The sequence below is a fragment of the Papio anubis genome, chromosome 2 (assembly GCF_008728515.1).
Source record: "Papio anubis isolate 15944 chromosome 2, Panubis1.0, whole genome shotgun sequence".
Taxonomy (NCBI): Eukaryota; Metazoa; Chordata; class Mammalia; order Primates; family Cercopithecidae; genus Papio; species Papio anubis.
In genome coordinates, this window is record NC_044977.1 from 94202693 (window position 1) to 94217284 (window position 14592).

Below are 14592 nucleotides of genomic sequence, written 5' to 3' on the forward strand. Positions count from 1 at the left end.
TAATTTTCCTGCTTTTCCATTGGTTCTTTGGACATAACAGGCGAAAGTGTCAATCAGGGTGAGACTGTCCCTTCAAGAGCAGAGATCAGACAAATGTCCTGAAACTCTGCCTCCATTCTGGGGGCAACCTTTTGGCCATGTTCCCCACTGTCAGTGAGATTAAAAGCTCTACTGCTGTCTGCAAAAGCCTCTAAAACCTGTCAGGAAAGGACATTAATTAAGGTCCCATAATACTAGGATGAAGCTCTTTTCCTATTTGCTACTTCGAATTATGGCCAGATGTGTTGTCCATCCTCACTAACATGAGAAGATTAGTCAGTGAGCAACATCTGATGGGGTAGCCACAGCAGTGATAATGCCAGCACTGTAAAACATGACATTTGAACAGTATGAACTTTCTTGTCTAAATAAGATACTAAAGTGAAAGTAAGGCCCACCTGTGAAATTCTCCTGTTCCAGGTTGAAAAGAAATGGAACACCATTGTGTCTCTCTGTTCATGCTCGGTTATATTGCTGTAGGAAATGGTCTCCAAGTCAAAATCTTAGTGGCTAACATGACAAAAATGTGTTTCTCTCTTGTGTCCATCTCCATCATGGGTCAGCAATGGCTCTGTGACTCACGTCTTTATTCTCAGACCCGGGCTGAACCAGCAGCCCCAGTTTTGGGCACGTTGGGCTTGAGAGAGAGGGGAAAATAAAAGAGACAGAGGCAGCTGCTCTGCCTATGGAGTGCCATTCTTTCATTCCTTTATTTTCTTAATAAACCGCTTTAACTTAAGAAAAGAGAGAATCAAAAGCATCATACAATAATACAGTGTCTGCGTGGCAGAGGCCATATCATCTTCATCATTTCATTGGCCAGAGAATTCACGTGGCCACAACATCAATGAGGTCGCCCAGGAGGAAGAGGCAGTGATGGGGGACTGGGGTTAGTGCAACAGTGCAAAGAAAAATCTTCAGAGCATTTCACAGTGCCCAGCCAGAAAGCCATCACAGGAATGTCCCATCAGCCCACAAAGGCTTCTGCGCAGTCCTAGAGAAGTGTCCTTTGCCCGGGTCCCGCCCCCTTCCCAGAGCATGGCCTGGTGTGTGTGGCTGGATCTCAGTCCCTGTGTGCTACTCACCAGGTTGGTCGGGCCTCTGCCTGCACAGCTGCACAGGCCACTCCGGAAACAGAAGATTGACTAGATGCAGGATGCTTCCTGTGGTATTTCACAATGTGTCCTGCATTGATGATACTTCCCCATACAGAGAACCATGCAGTAGCTCCCGAGGTTGGGTTTCCTGAGGGGGAATCATTCATGTTTGATTTCAGAAACCCTCCCTTCAGGCCATTGCTAACATTTGCTGTGACACCAGTCACTCTCCGAGGCTCAGTAACAGCTTCATCTGCCTCACCCTGTGCCACAACTTTAAGATTGGTTTGGGCACATCCTCTTATCATTTTTGTGTATGTCTCCTGGGGTCTCTAAGTCCCAAATCTTTCTTTAAAATGTTATTTCTGTAGAGCACCAGATTCTGTCACTGTTCAGGGCACCACTATGTAACCCGCACGAACCTGGGGAAACTGAACAAAGGGGGCAAACGTGGGAATAAAAGACAAGAGACAAAAGAGTATATTTGGAAGAAGGGGTCGGGGGCACTTTGCCTCTAGTGGACAAGGGCCCTGAGCTTTACACAACTCTCCATATGTATTAGGCAAAAGAGATAGCGAGAAGGGGGACGTGTAAGAAGGGGTCAGCTGCTCGGTCCAGAATAGGCTTGCAAGACTGCATTCTCTAGATGTCCCAGTAGATAATCTCAAGGAGCTCCAAGCCAGGAAGCGATTTCCCTCAGCAAACCTTCTGGCAGTGGGAGAAGTGTTGAGTTTGCCCGCATCCTGCATTCATGATAAACAGTTTGCTGTTTGATCATGTAGCCTCTAGTGGAATGCTGAGTTGGTCACGTCCCATAGGCCTTTGGCTCCTTACAGACCCCTTCCAGGTTATTAGCCATGACTTTACCTCTTCGTTTCTCTTTTCTATACTTTCCTCGCATTCTACAAAATCAAGTATCCCTGGGCTTTAGAGTAATCTAATGCCTACTGAATCCAAAATAATCTGATTTAATCCTTGAATTTTTAAACAATTTCAATGAATTTTGTTTTTTACCAGGGTTTGGACCTCCCCCATAATAAAATCCCTTATTTCTTTTTGTCACTTCAGTTATAAAATCCAACCTACTGTTTTCCATTGAAAGCTGGGTCTTTCTTTCTTATTTACATAAAAATTGTTGGATGTATCTGTGGACAAACCAGGGGAAATTGAGTGTGAGGTGGGGAAGTGTTAAGAAGGCCTCAGAGTGGCTGCAGACCAGATCCATGCATCCCTAGGTGAGTCCCCATCCATTCTCTCCCTCATTCTTAATGTGTTTCCAAACAGGTAAGGAACAATGAAAACCAAGTCGGACATTCTAGTGCTAATTATATAGAGATAATTTATATAAAATGTGATAAATGCAAAATATTTCATCAGGAGTATTAATGTTAAATAACTTCAACTCACTAGTAATTAGGCAATAATTTTTCATCGATTAGCACAATTAAAAATTCAAGTTGCTAATGATATTCAGTATTGTGAGGATGTAATGAAGCAGATAGTCTTATGCAATAGCGGCAGGACCATATTATTATACACAGCCTTAGGAGGACAGTTTAGCAACATCTCTCAACATTTTAGGTGAGAAATTTATCTACAGCTGGTGCCTCGGTGCTGATGCTGGGGGCTACTGGCGAGCATGGCGCAGCATTGGATGGGGGGCTCCAGGCTTCAGGCTCCACGCTCCAGGCTGCAGGACCTGGAACTTCTTCCTGCGTCGCAGCAGGGCTGCTACAGTGTGCTCTGGTGCAGAACTGGCAGGGGTGCCTGCAGGCCTCTTCTCCAGCATGTGTGTTCACTTTTTTTTTTTTTTTTTTTTGAGACAGGATCTTACTCTGTTGCCTAGGCTGGAGTGCGCCGGAGCAATCACAGCTCACTGCAGCCTCAACTTCCCCAGTTCAGGTGATCCTTCCACTTCAGCCTCCTGAGTAGCTGGGACTATAGGTGCAGGCCATGCAGGGGCTCATGCTTGTAATCCCAGCACCCTGGGAGGCTGAGGCAGGTGGATTACTTGAGTCCAGGAGTTTGAGACCAGCCTGGGCAACATGGCAAAACTCCATGTCTACAAAAAATACAATATAATTAGCCATGCATTCACTTCTGAGGGAAAAGTCATGGACTCTGTGGTGCTGTGAACCCCGTCACTCACATCAGAAAGAACATAGTGTGCTCTTGGGTCCTGGGAAAGCTGACTGACCACCTGAGGTGACGCATACTTATTTAGTTATTTATTTTTATTTTACGATTATTGGTTTTTGAGACAGAGTCTCACTCTGTCGTCCAGGCTGCAGTGCAGTGGTGCAATCTCGGCTCACTGCAACCTCCGCCTCCCGGGTTCAAGCAATTCTCCTGCGTCAGCCTCCCCAGTAGCTGGGATTACAGATAGCTGCCACCACTCCCAGCTTAATATTAGTAGAGACGGGGTTTCACCTTGATGGCCAGGCTGGTCTTAAACTCCTGACCTCAAGTGATCTGCCTGTCTCTGCCTCCCCAAGTGCTGGAATTACAGGCTTGAGCCACTGCGCCCAGCCCATGCATACATTTTTTCCTCAGGAGATTAGCTTTTACCAGTAAAGGGCATTCAGAATCAGTTAGCTGACCATTGTTTTCTGAAGTAATCACAGGCCAGTCCCTAGTGGGAGAAAGAAGTGGCCTCTGTAGCAGGACACCTGGAGCTCAGCCCCAGCTCTGCTATGTGACTGTGTGACCTTGGGTAAGTGCCTTAATGTCTCTGGGCTCAGCTTTCTTTGTAGGTAAAATCAGGGACTTGAGCTTGTTCTCTCTACAGCTCTCCTACAGACTGAGTCTGTCTGCAATCACAAGGAGCAGGAGAGGAAGAGACTTAAAATGTGTTCTTCTGGTCAGCAGCTATGGGTTGAATGTTTATGTACCCCCAGCCATTCTACTGTTTAGCTTAGAGCTGTTCTCCATGTGGGACCCTTTCAGTGGGTCCATGAGGTCAAACTATTTTAATGATGATACTCAGAAGTTATTTATCTTTCTCCTTATTTTATGAGTAGAATTTTCCAAAGGTTATTTGGCATTTGATAGTCTAACAGATTGGATGGAGAACAAGACAGAGAATCCAGCTTCTGGCCAGACATGGTGGCTCACACCTGTAATCCCAGTACTTTGGGAAACCAAGGCAGGAGGATCACTTGAGCTCAGGAGCTCAAGACCACCCTGGCCAGCATGGCCATCTCTACCAAAAAATATAGAAATTAGCTGGGCATGGTGGTATGCGCCTGTGGTCCCAGCTACTTGGGAGGCTGAGGTGGGACGATTCCAAGGATCACTGTTGTTGCTAATTTTTTTTTCTTTTAAAAAATACAGATATTTTTAATAAAAGTATGTTATTTATGTTAATCTGTAATGGGCTTATTATTTCAAAATCAATTAATAATGTAAATATTTAAAACTGTGTTAAAATTTCTAATAGTATAAATAGCAATAGATTTAGCCCACTGAAAGGGAGATGGTTGTGCTTTAGTCAGGAGTAGGCCGAGGTGGCCTTCTGGTGCAGCATGACTCAGTGGGTTTGGAGTGCAGGCACACAACTCAGTGGGTTTGGAGCGCAGGCACACAACTCCACACATTATGTAACCATGCCATGTGAGGTGCATTAGATGACCACTCACATGATCACGTGCTTGGCTCAGAGCCACTATTGTCTGTAAAAGGTATAATTACCCTGCTGACACTGTACATATGGCTCGTGCCCAGAGAATAAAGCTATGTTGAAAACGCCTACTCGAGTGTTTTTCCAGTTACCTGCCACCCACCTACCAACTCCCCTTGGACTTCAGTTTGGACTAGAACCTGACAATTGACATCACGAACAGGATCCTAAGGTAAGTGAGCCTTCGGTCCCTGCTGATTCCAGGTTGGCCATGTGACCACAAAATGGATTGTGGTACCTGGTGGCAGCCGTGCTGCGAGTGTGGGCCTGAGTGGAAACCTGGATGGCAGTGGATGGGTCCCCCACGAGCATGGAGAAGGCGCTGAAGCAGCTGGAAACACAGAGCACCAAGAAAGAGAGAGCCTTTGCTGGCAGAGTTGTATGGGCATTTTTAACTGTGCTAAGAAAAGTACACACCCAGTCCCTGAGGGATGCAGACTGGAGGCCTGGCTACACCGATCTTGAAAATAATTAGAGGCTTCCATGAATGGGGACCTCCAGGTGCAGGCAGGGCACCTGGAGGTGTGGCTTCAGAGCTTGGAAAAGGAGTTAGAGGCTACCGTGAATGCAGGCCTGGGTCCATCATCTTGTCTGGAGATCCCCACTCAGTTTCATACCAAGGAGGAAGAATGCCCGTTGCGGGCTCACCCAGTGGTCTGACAGAAGGTAGATCATGAACAGCCACTAGGGCCCCAAGGGTGGACTCAGGGACTCCCCACCGTAATGCAACACATTTCACACATTGCCTATACTCCGACTGAGTTGCAGGAATTAGGCAAGCAGTGCCACCAGTGTCCAGGGGAACCCCTGCCTGCCTGGATGCTTCGTCTGTGGAATGAGGCAGCAGATAGTATCTCCCATTCCATCTCTGAGATGGAAAAGCTGGCCTCCATCATGACTCACCCCTCTCTCTGTCAGTGGCTGCAAGTGAGCAGGTGGTTAGTGGCAGGGCAAGGTGACTACACCCTGACTGAGTGGCTGCAGGCAGCCATGTGAACTGTGTGGAATAACGCTGGTGAAATGTGAGTAAATGGCAGTCGTATGCCAATTTGGTGTAAGATGGGCATGCGGCAGGCTATGTTTGACCCGAATACCTGGAGGCCAGATGATGAATGTTTCCCCTCCCACATGAGGGATCTCGTGTTGGGTTCTGTGCTCCTGAGCCCCTTTGACTCCCTAGCTGCTGTCCTTACCCCGTACATAGGGCACTGTATACATGAAGTAACCACTGCCATGGTGGCTGTTGGGGATGCAGAAGGTCGTCGGGGGTATTGAAGGGTCCACACCATAAAGAAGGGGAAGGTACCGCACCCACAGGGGGCTCTCCCATGAAAAAAAGGGGCCCCAACGAGTGACACGCTCACAGATGTGGATAGATTTGATTTTGGCTCGGGTTGACTGAGAGAAAAATTGATAAGCAGCCCAATGAAGTACTCCTAACTTTGTGGAGATCGTTGTATCCAGGGCAGCAATTCCAGAAAATGCCCAAAGGGGAGAAAGGCATTGCTGCGTGACCTGGTCCTGCCCAGGCACTCCAGCTCAGACACTACTTGCTGCAGCCAGGTGGAAATGTAGAGCCTCTTCTGTTCAACTAGGGAACTGGCCAAAGGTACCTGGCTTGGGGGAACACCAGACGACTGGAGGCCACATATGGAACTGGCAATCCACTGGTCCCCCACCAACGTACAGTGGGTGCTGGCGTAGATTGTAGCCTTGTTTATGGGAACCCAGTTAAGTTTTTGGGCAAAGCTGCATACATTGATGGTTATGGAGGCCAGTCAGTGAAAGTGAAACCTGTATCTCTATACCTTGGCACTGGCCACTTGGCTCCTCGCTTATACACTGTGTATGTCTCTCCCATACCTGAATACATTCTGGAGGTGGATATTTTACGTGGCTTGGAAGCTGTGCCATCTATCATGGATTTGATTAACCACTCGACATGGAATTGGGACAGTACCACTATGTGGTGAACTTGGCCAAAGCATTCTTCTCAAATGGCATTGCTCTAGAAAGACGTGAACAGTTTGCCTTGGCGACAATGGACTTTCACAGTATTGCTGCAGGGCTATGTGCATAGCCCCACCATATGTCATGTCTTGTTGCCATGGATTTAACAGCCTGAAAATGCCCAAAGGGAGCCCACTTGTTCCATTATGTTGATGATATTATGTTAATCTCTGATTCTCTTGCAGATTTAGAAGCGACGGCACCCCTCCTGTGGCAACATTTGGCAGCATGTGGTTGGGCCATCAACAAATCCAAGGTCCGAGGGCCTGGATTACCTGCTAAATTCTTGAGAGTTATCTGGTTGGGTAAGGTGAAGGCCATACAAGAGGCTATCATTGACAAAATATAGGCATATCCCTGGCCCACCATGGTGAGGCAGCTGCAAACTTTTGTGGGCCTCCTGGGATATTGGTGGGCATTTGTGCCCCATTTAGCTCAAATGATAAAACCATTGCATCAGTTAACAAAGAAGGGAGCAATCTGAGATTGGGCTGATGTGGCTGAGACTGCCTTCCTGGCAGCTAAGTGGGCTATTCAGCAGGCATGAGCCTATGGGTGGTTGACCAGGGGTGCCTATTTGAACTGGATATGCATGTGACCACAGGTGGTTTTAGCTGGGCCCTGTGGTAGCACACAGAGTGCCTGAGAATGCCAGGAGGCTTTTGGTACCAACTACGGAAAGGAGCTGAGCTCTGGTATTCCTTGATACAGAAATAGCTAGCAGCTGTATATGCTGCCCTTCAGGCTTGTGAGAAGTGATAGGATGGGCTGCAGTCATAGTGTGGATGATCTACCTGACAGTGGGATGGGTGCCTTCATGTGTAATGACCCCCTGGACTGGGATGGCACAAACATCCACTTTGGCAAAGTGAGGCACTTACTTGGAGCAGCAGAGTACGCTGAGTACAAGCCCATTAGCAGCAGAGTTGCAAGAGGTCTTGGTACCTGCAGTGCTAATGCAAGAGAAGGCCATGGGGCCTGAGGCACCCCTTGACCCCGAGCCACTGCCATTTAAGGAAGGGCATCCCTCTATTCCTGATGGGGCATGGCACACAGATGGGTATAGCCGAGGTGCTACCCCTGCCTAGACCAGTGTTGCAGTCCAACTTGGTACCAATACCATATGGTTTGAAACCAGGTGTGGACAAAGTAGTCAATGGGTTGAACTTAGAGCAGTATGGATGGTGATCACCAAGGAGGAGACACTTGAACTGGTAATCTGTACTGATAGCTGGGCAGTCTATGGAGGCCTAACCTTATGGTTAACTACTTGGATAATACAGAATTGGCTAGTTGGCCACCAACCCATTTGGGGCCAAGCCATGTGGCAAGACCTCTGGGAAATGGGTTATCAGAAAGATGTAACTATTTATCATTTGTCAGACCATATGCCTCTGGTCACGCCCAGCAATGATGAGGTAAAAGCCTTGGCCAAAGTCCAATGGTTAGAGTTGACATCTACATGAGATGTGGCTTTGTAGCTACACTGGAAACTGGGACATGCAGGGGGTAAACTGATGCAACAGGTCAATAAACGTTGGGGTCTGTTCCTGCCCATGAAAGACATTTGGGAGACTTGTCAGAAATGCCCGGCATGTGCTCAGGCATACCCTAAATGGAGGCAGCTGTCCAGTGCTACACAAGTGACAACAGGGCCAGAGCCCCTGACCAGGTGGCAAGTAGATTACATTGGGCCGCTGCAGAAGTCGCAAGGGTATACATATGTGCTAACAGCAGTGGACACAGCCACAGGCCTGTTGTTTGCCTATTCTTGCAGGGTGGCCAACCAACAGTACATCATCCGGGCCCTGCAAAACATATGTGCTCTATGTGGTTGCCCTCTGGTCGTTGAGAGTGATAGGGGGACACATTTTACTGGATAACAGGCAAAACAATGGACCTAAAGTGGAGATTCCATGTACCACACAACTTGCAAGCTGTGGGTATGACTGAGCGATATAACGAGCTCTTGAAGAATGGGTTATATTTGCATGTCACACCCCTGTCTTTGCAGGGCTGGAGTTCCAGACTGGACCTGATGCTCCAAACCTTGAATGAATGGCCATGGAAAAGCAACCCAGCCCAGGTGGAGGCTTTGTTACACGGGGCCGCCGCCCCCATTCAGTTGCGGATACACACCAAGGATAACCTCCTCTGACCAGGTGTGGGGACGAACGGTAACCTGTTGTTGCCTGCCCCAACGTACCTGAAGGCAGGGGAACAGAAAAACTGGCTGTGGCCATGGCCCCTCCAAAAAGCCCCCGACTGCTGGTGGTTGGCCTCTGTAGCTCCCTATGGGGAGGGCCTACAGTATGACGTGTATGTCACTCTTTGAGTGTTCAGTGCATGGCCCCCGAAGTTAACTGTTTGTAGGAAAATGGCCAGGGAAGAAACTTTCTTCCAGCAGTCATATGTACTGTCTGTGTGGCCTATAACGAGCTCCCCTGTGACTTTGGCATGAATACAGGACCCAAAGGAACCATGGGGAGCTGAGAAGATGTGGTATTATTGCCCAGGGCAGAAGCCTTGGGGGCTGCATTGTTCTCCAGTGATGAAAGGTTAGCCTGTATTTTGCCTGAGGGACGTGATTTTCCTCTGTTAGTACCTGTGCCTGCTCTGTCATTCCAACCTTAGGTTAACACGCTCCAATTGCATTGTGGACTGGGCCTACACCTACGCTGAAGTGACCAATGTTTCCAACTCTTGGATCTGCACCGCCCTTCTAGCAGCTGCAGATGGCTTGCCTTGGCACATACATTCAACATCTGCAGAGAACTGGACATGGCTGGAGACTTGGGTCCCATGGTCGATGCCTGGAATGCAACATGGCAAGCTTTGGACAAAGGATGCCACAAGACCCACAGAACACCCATTCCCTGGCTGGCCCATAGCGTTTATGATGGGCGGGGCTGGCTAGTGGGGTAATGTGCAGTACCCCCGGCCCAGGCGCCACAGTGCATAGAGCAACATTGGGGCAACAGCACTGTAGGTACCCGTCACAGCCTGTGTAAACATAATACTTGTCACCACATTGAAGGTATGGTGGAAGAGGCGGCCCCACCAAGGTAGGGCCCCAATGGATTTTGTGTCCCTCTGGGAGTTTATGGGTCTGTGGGGACACAGGGTGGCCTTACCTATAAGCAAACTGGACTGACCTTATACCTGGGGGTGGCCTTATGTACCTGCCACCGTTCTCCTCACATTGCCCAGATGCCCGCATGACTGGGAGGTGCTACACTCTCAGATTTTGCGAGTGTGATGAGCACCCTGGTAGTTCTACTCCTTGACAGTGACTATCCCTGGAGTGGGTGTCATAACTGTAGAAGCACAAGTGACTGCTCTAGCAGAGCATGCTGCTCAGGCTCTGAAGTACACCTGAGTGTCTCTCCTCCCGTTAATGGACGAGGTTGATCAGATCAAAAAGGTGGTGTTGCAAAACCGAATGGTCTTAGACATAGTAACTATTGCCCAAGGAGGCACCTGTGCCCTTTTAGGAAGACAATGTTGTACCTTTATCTCTGACAATTGGTAGAACATAACAGCAGCCTTACAAGGGGTCTTATGGGAGATTAAGGTAGTCAAGAGCCTTACTGATGAACCCCTGCAGAGATGGTGCACATCCCTGGGCTCTGGCCTACGCTGGGCCCTAATAGTCTCAAGTAGCATAGCTGGGATCCTAGTAGTGTTGCTCTTTGCATTGTTGCTGTGAGTTACGGATTCAGGGCTCCACCCTATGGGCACATGTCCCTACCCAGAAGACGCCCTTGGCCTAGGGGTGGAGTGTAAGGCAGATGGATGCACTTTAGTCAGGAGCAGTCTGAGGCCACTTTTTGGTGCAGCATGACTCAGCGGGTTTGGAGGGCAGGCACATGACTCTGCACCTTATGAACCATGCCACTTGAGGTGCATTAGGTGACCACTCACATGAACTTGTGATTGCTTCAGAGTCACTAATGTCTGTAAAACATACAATTAGCCTGCTGATGCTGGACATATGGCTCATGCCCAGGGAGAGATAAAGCCATGTTGAAACGCCCTATGATTCCTCAAGTGTTTTTTCAGCTACCCGTCACCCACCCACCAACTCCCTTCAGACTTCAGTTTGGGCTAGAACCTGACACCCACATAAAGCTGTATGAGGTCCTCAATTTTCAAGTACATAAAAGTATTCTGTATCCAAAAAGTTTGTGAACCACTGCCCTAGAGAAACTTTCCATGGTGTGCAAGATGTATGTGAGAATGCGCAGTAGAGACATAATAAAAAACCAGAAAAAGTGGAAACCTCAATGCCTGTCATCAAGAGAGAGAAATGCAGCATGGTCTAGTTCTGTTCTCCTCACATTGCCCAGATGCCTGCTTAACTGGGAGGCGTTATGCTCTCAGTTTTTGCAAGTGTCATAAAGGAGAGAATGGAACATTACCTGTCATTATAGACACTGCAAAATGAGCTAGTAGCAGGATTTTTATTCACATAATTTTAAGTTATTTACATAACAATGTAAAAGCATGGTGAACAACGCCACATTTTGCTTATGGGTACCTGTGGTAAAAAGCGAAACTCACGATCCTGAAGGAGTGAGCAGGCCTACAGGTGCTGGGCAGGCACTGTCTTGCAAAGAGCACAAAATGTGCAGGTCCCTCTGGGAGTGTTACAGTGGGTAGCCAGTCAGGAAGAGCAGGGCAGGAGAGGGCTCCCCATCCCCACCACACACACACCAGGAGTGTCAGGTGACCATCAGGTGGCGGTTGTTGACTGTCTCTCTAAAGTAATAATTGGTCACACCCGGCAACAGGGAAAGGCCGGCTCCTAATAGATAGAAAACACCCGAAACTGGTGAGCAGCAGTTTCCCTGCAAGATCTCAGAGGTTGAGCCAGCGGGCTCAAGCATGCACATGGGACAGCTCACCCCAAGGGAAGAATCAGGGGAGAAATAATGCAAGAACCCGGAAGCGTGCTGACATATAAAACCCCAAGTCAAAAGGTCAAACCACGCACTTGCCTTTCAAGTCGTCCACTTGGCCCTATTCTAAGTGTACTTTCCTTTTTTTGTTCCTATTCTAAAGCTTTTAAATAAACTTTTACTCCTGCGCTAAAACTTGCCTCAGTCTCTCCTTCTGTCTTATGTCTCTCAATTGAATTCTTTCTTCTGAGGAGGCAAGAATTGAGGTTGTTGCTGACCTGCATGGATTTGCTGCCAGTAACAGGAGCAGAGGACTAGGCCTTGGATGGAGATGGTGAGGGGGCCACTCCCTCCCTATCCCCAGGCGTCGGTAAGATCTGAGACAGACTGCTCTCCCCTTGGAGTGTATTGCTGACCTTGTCAACTGAAAATAAATGACTTCCGATAGTCTTTACTAACAGATAATAGAAAAGAAAAACTGCCATCTGCACACCAGGTGCCAGAAGGGTTGATTAGCTGCAAAAATGAAACAGTACCTGATCCTGCAGCTGCAGCTGGAGCCCCGCCTGATTAGGTTTACACTATTAGGTCCACTGTCATTTTCCAACACCTAACTGTCTTCTGCACAAACCAAATAGATGAGCTGAATGGAGAGAGGTGGACATCACCATCCTTCACCTTTCATGTTCTTGCTGCAATTCCTCCAGATACACAGTGTTGTTTTGTTTAGTATCTTGGCAGGTAGAGGCAGTTCCAAAGGCTTCCACTTGGCCCCCACTCTGTGGATCAGAGGATTAATGTGGGGATTCTTCCCAGATGCTGAGTATCTCTATTCCAATCATGCTTTCTGTTAAGAAGATTGTTTCTTTCTGTTTCTCCAATTGATGGGGGCATTGGGCTTATAGTTCTCTGTGGGAGGAGTTCTAATTACAGATTCAATTTCTTTAATAGATGTGAGATTATTCAGATTTTATATCATTTTTCCATGTCAATTTTCTTTATTTTTCTTTGTTTTTTTAAAAGATGGGGTCTCACTATATTTCCCAGGCTGGTCTCAAACTGCTTGGCTCAAGCGATCCTCTCACCTTGGTCTCCCAGAGTGTTGGGACTACAAGCGTGAGCCACTGCTCTCAGCTCAATTCTGCATTCTGGAACTGGGGGGATAACTACAGGATAAGTTCAGGGACTCTCTGGACCCACTGTGAAACAGACCTGAGTTAAAACTCTAGTGATCACCTGACCTCCATGAAGCCTTACTTTGGCAGGTAGACCACGGAGATGTTTTAGGTCTCTTAGAATTAGTGTCAGTGTAGAGCCAGTGTCCAGGAATCTCCAAAAAGCCTAATTATTTCCTTTTCCTCCATGACTTTCCCTGGTAAATGGCCCTGGTTGCTTTGGGGAAGGCTGGGAAAAAGATTATCAGAATAAAATGCTAGAAATGTAACAGGGTCCTTCCTCAAGGGGAGCCAGCTTACCTTTCATTCAAGGGGTTCTAAGTCTATAAACTATGTCAAATCTGGCAATTGATGGAATTGAGTCTCAGTTCCGGTGACTAAAGTTAGACTTCTGTTCTCTAGAGATAGAACTCTTTTGCTTATACAGATCAGGTAAAAATTTAGCAGACTGTCCTTCTATTTCAGTTCCAGGGATACCATGATCAACCAGCCAAAGCCAAAGATCTCTGGGGGTCAGACTATTCTGAGGACTGCTTTGGCTCCACCACCCACAGTGGCAACCATGCCCACTTGGTGTTTTGTGTTACCACGTGGCCCCTCCTTCCTCAGGATCCCACCATCCCCCCCCGTATTTAGAAACCCCAATTTGGTATCATTTCTCACTATAGCTCCTGATCTACAGAGAAGAGCCACCACTTAGAGAGATTGTTTTTAAGGATGCTGGAGCTCATTTACACTTCCCAGTGTGGTAAGGGTGTGTCCTCTAGACCTGCGATGGATAGGTGAGTGAGTCTTAATGATCCAGTAGATACACTAGTGCTGCCATCTCCCTAAGCACTTGGATATTTTCTTCTATGTGACACCACACAAGTTCTGGCATTCCTACTTCAATGAGTGTAGGCCACCTTTGTGTTGATTTTTATTCAACCAACAAACAAAGTGTTAGAGCCATCCACAGCTCCTTGGGCTAAAGCACTGACTCCTTCCAAACTCTGGAGGGGCTGCTCATATGAAAACTGGGATTCCCGAGTGTGGCAGTCCTGCTGTGGCAGTTTAGGGAAGAGGAAAGGCCTGGCCGGGGCTGCCACCCACCACACCATCACGCTTCCTAACTGCCTGCTAAACGGAGTCCTGGGGTCATTTATCTTTGCTCTAGTTCTGACTGCCAAAAAAAGATCTAGTTTTTAAAACTGAATAAATACGTCAAAATTAAGATTGTCAGATTTCAGGAAAAAAAAAGAAAACAAAAGGAAAAACAAAACAAAACAAAACAAAAAACAGAATACTAGGATGCCCAGGTAAGTTTGAATTTCAGATAAATAACAAATACTGCAATTGTCGTATATGGGATATAGTTATACTAAATAATTATTAGTTGCTTAACTGAAATTTAAATTTAACTGGGCATCCTATTTTGCTTTTTCAACTTCAAATTGTATTGTTTTTCCATTCAGTATATCAACTGTTTCCTGTTTTAAAACTAGTTCTGGGCCAGGTGCAGTGGCTTACGCCTGTAATCCCAGCACTTTGGGAGGCCAAGGTGGGCATATCACCTGAGGTCAGGAGTTTGAGACCAGCCTGACCAACATGGTGAAACCCCATATCTACTTTTTTTTAAAAAAAAAAAAAAAAAAAATTAGGCATGGTGGCGGGCACCTATAATCTCAGCTACTCGGGAGGCTGAGGCAGGA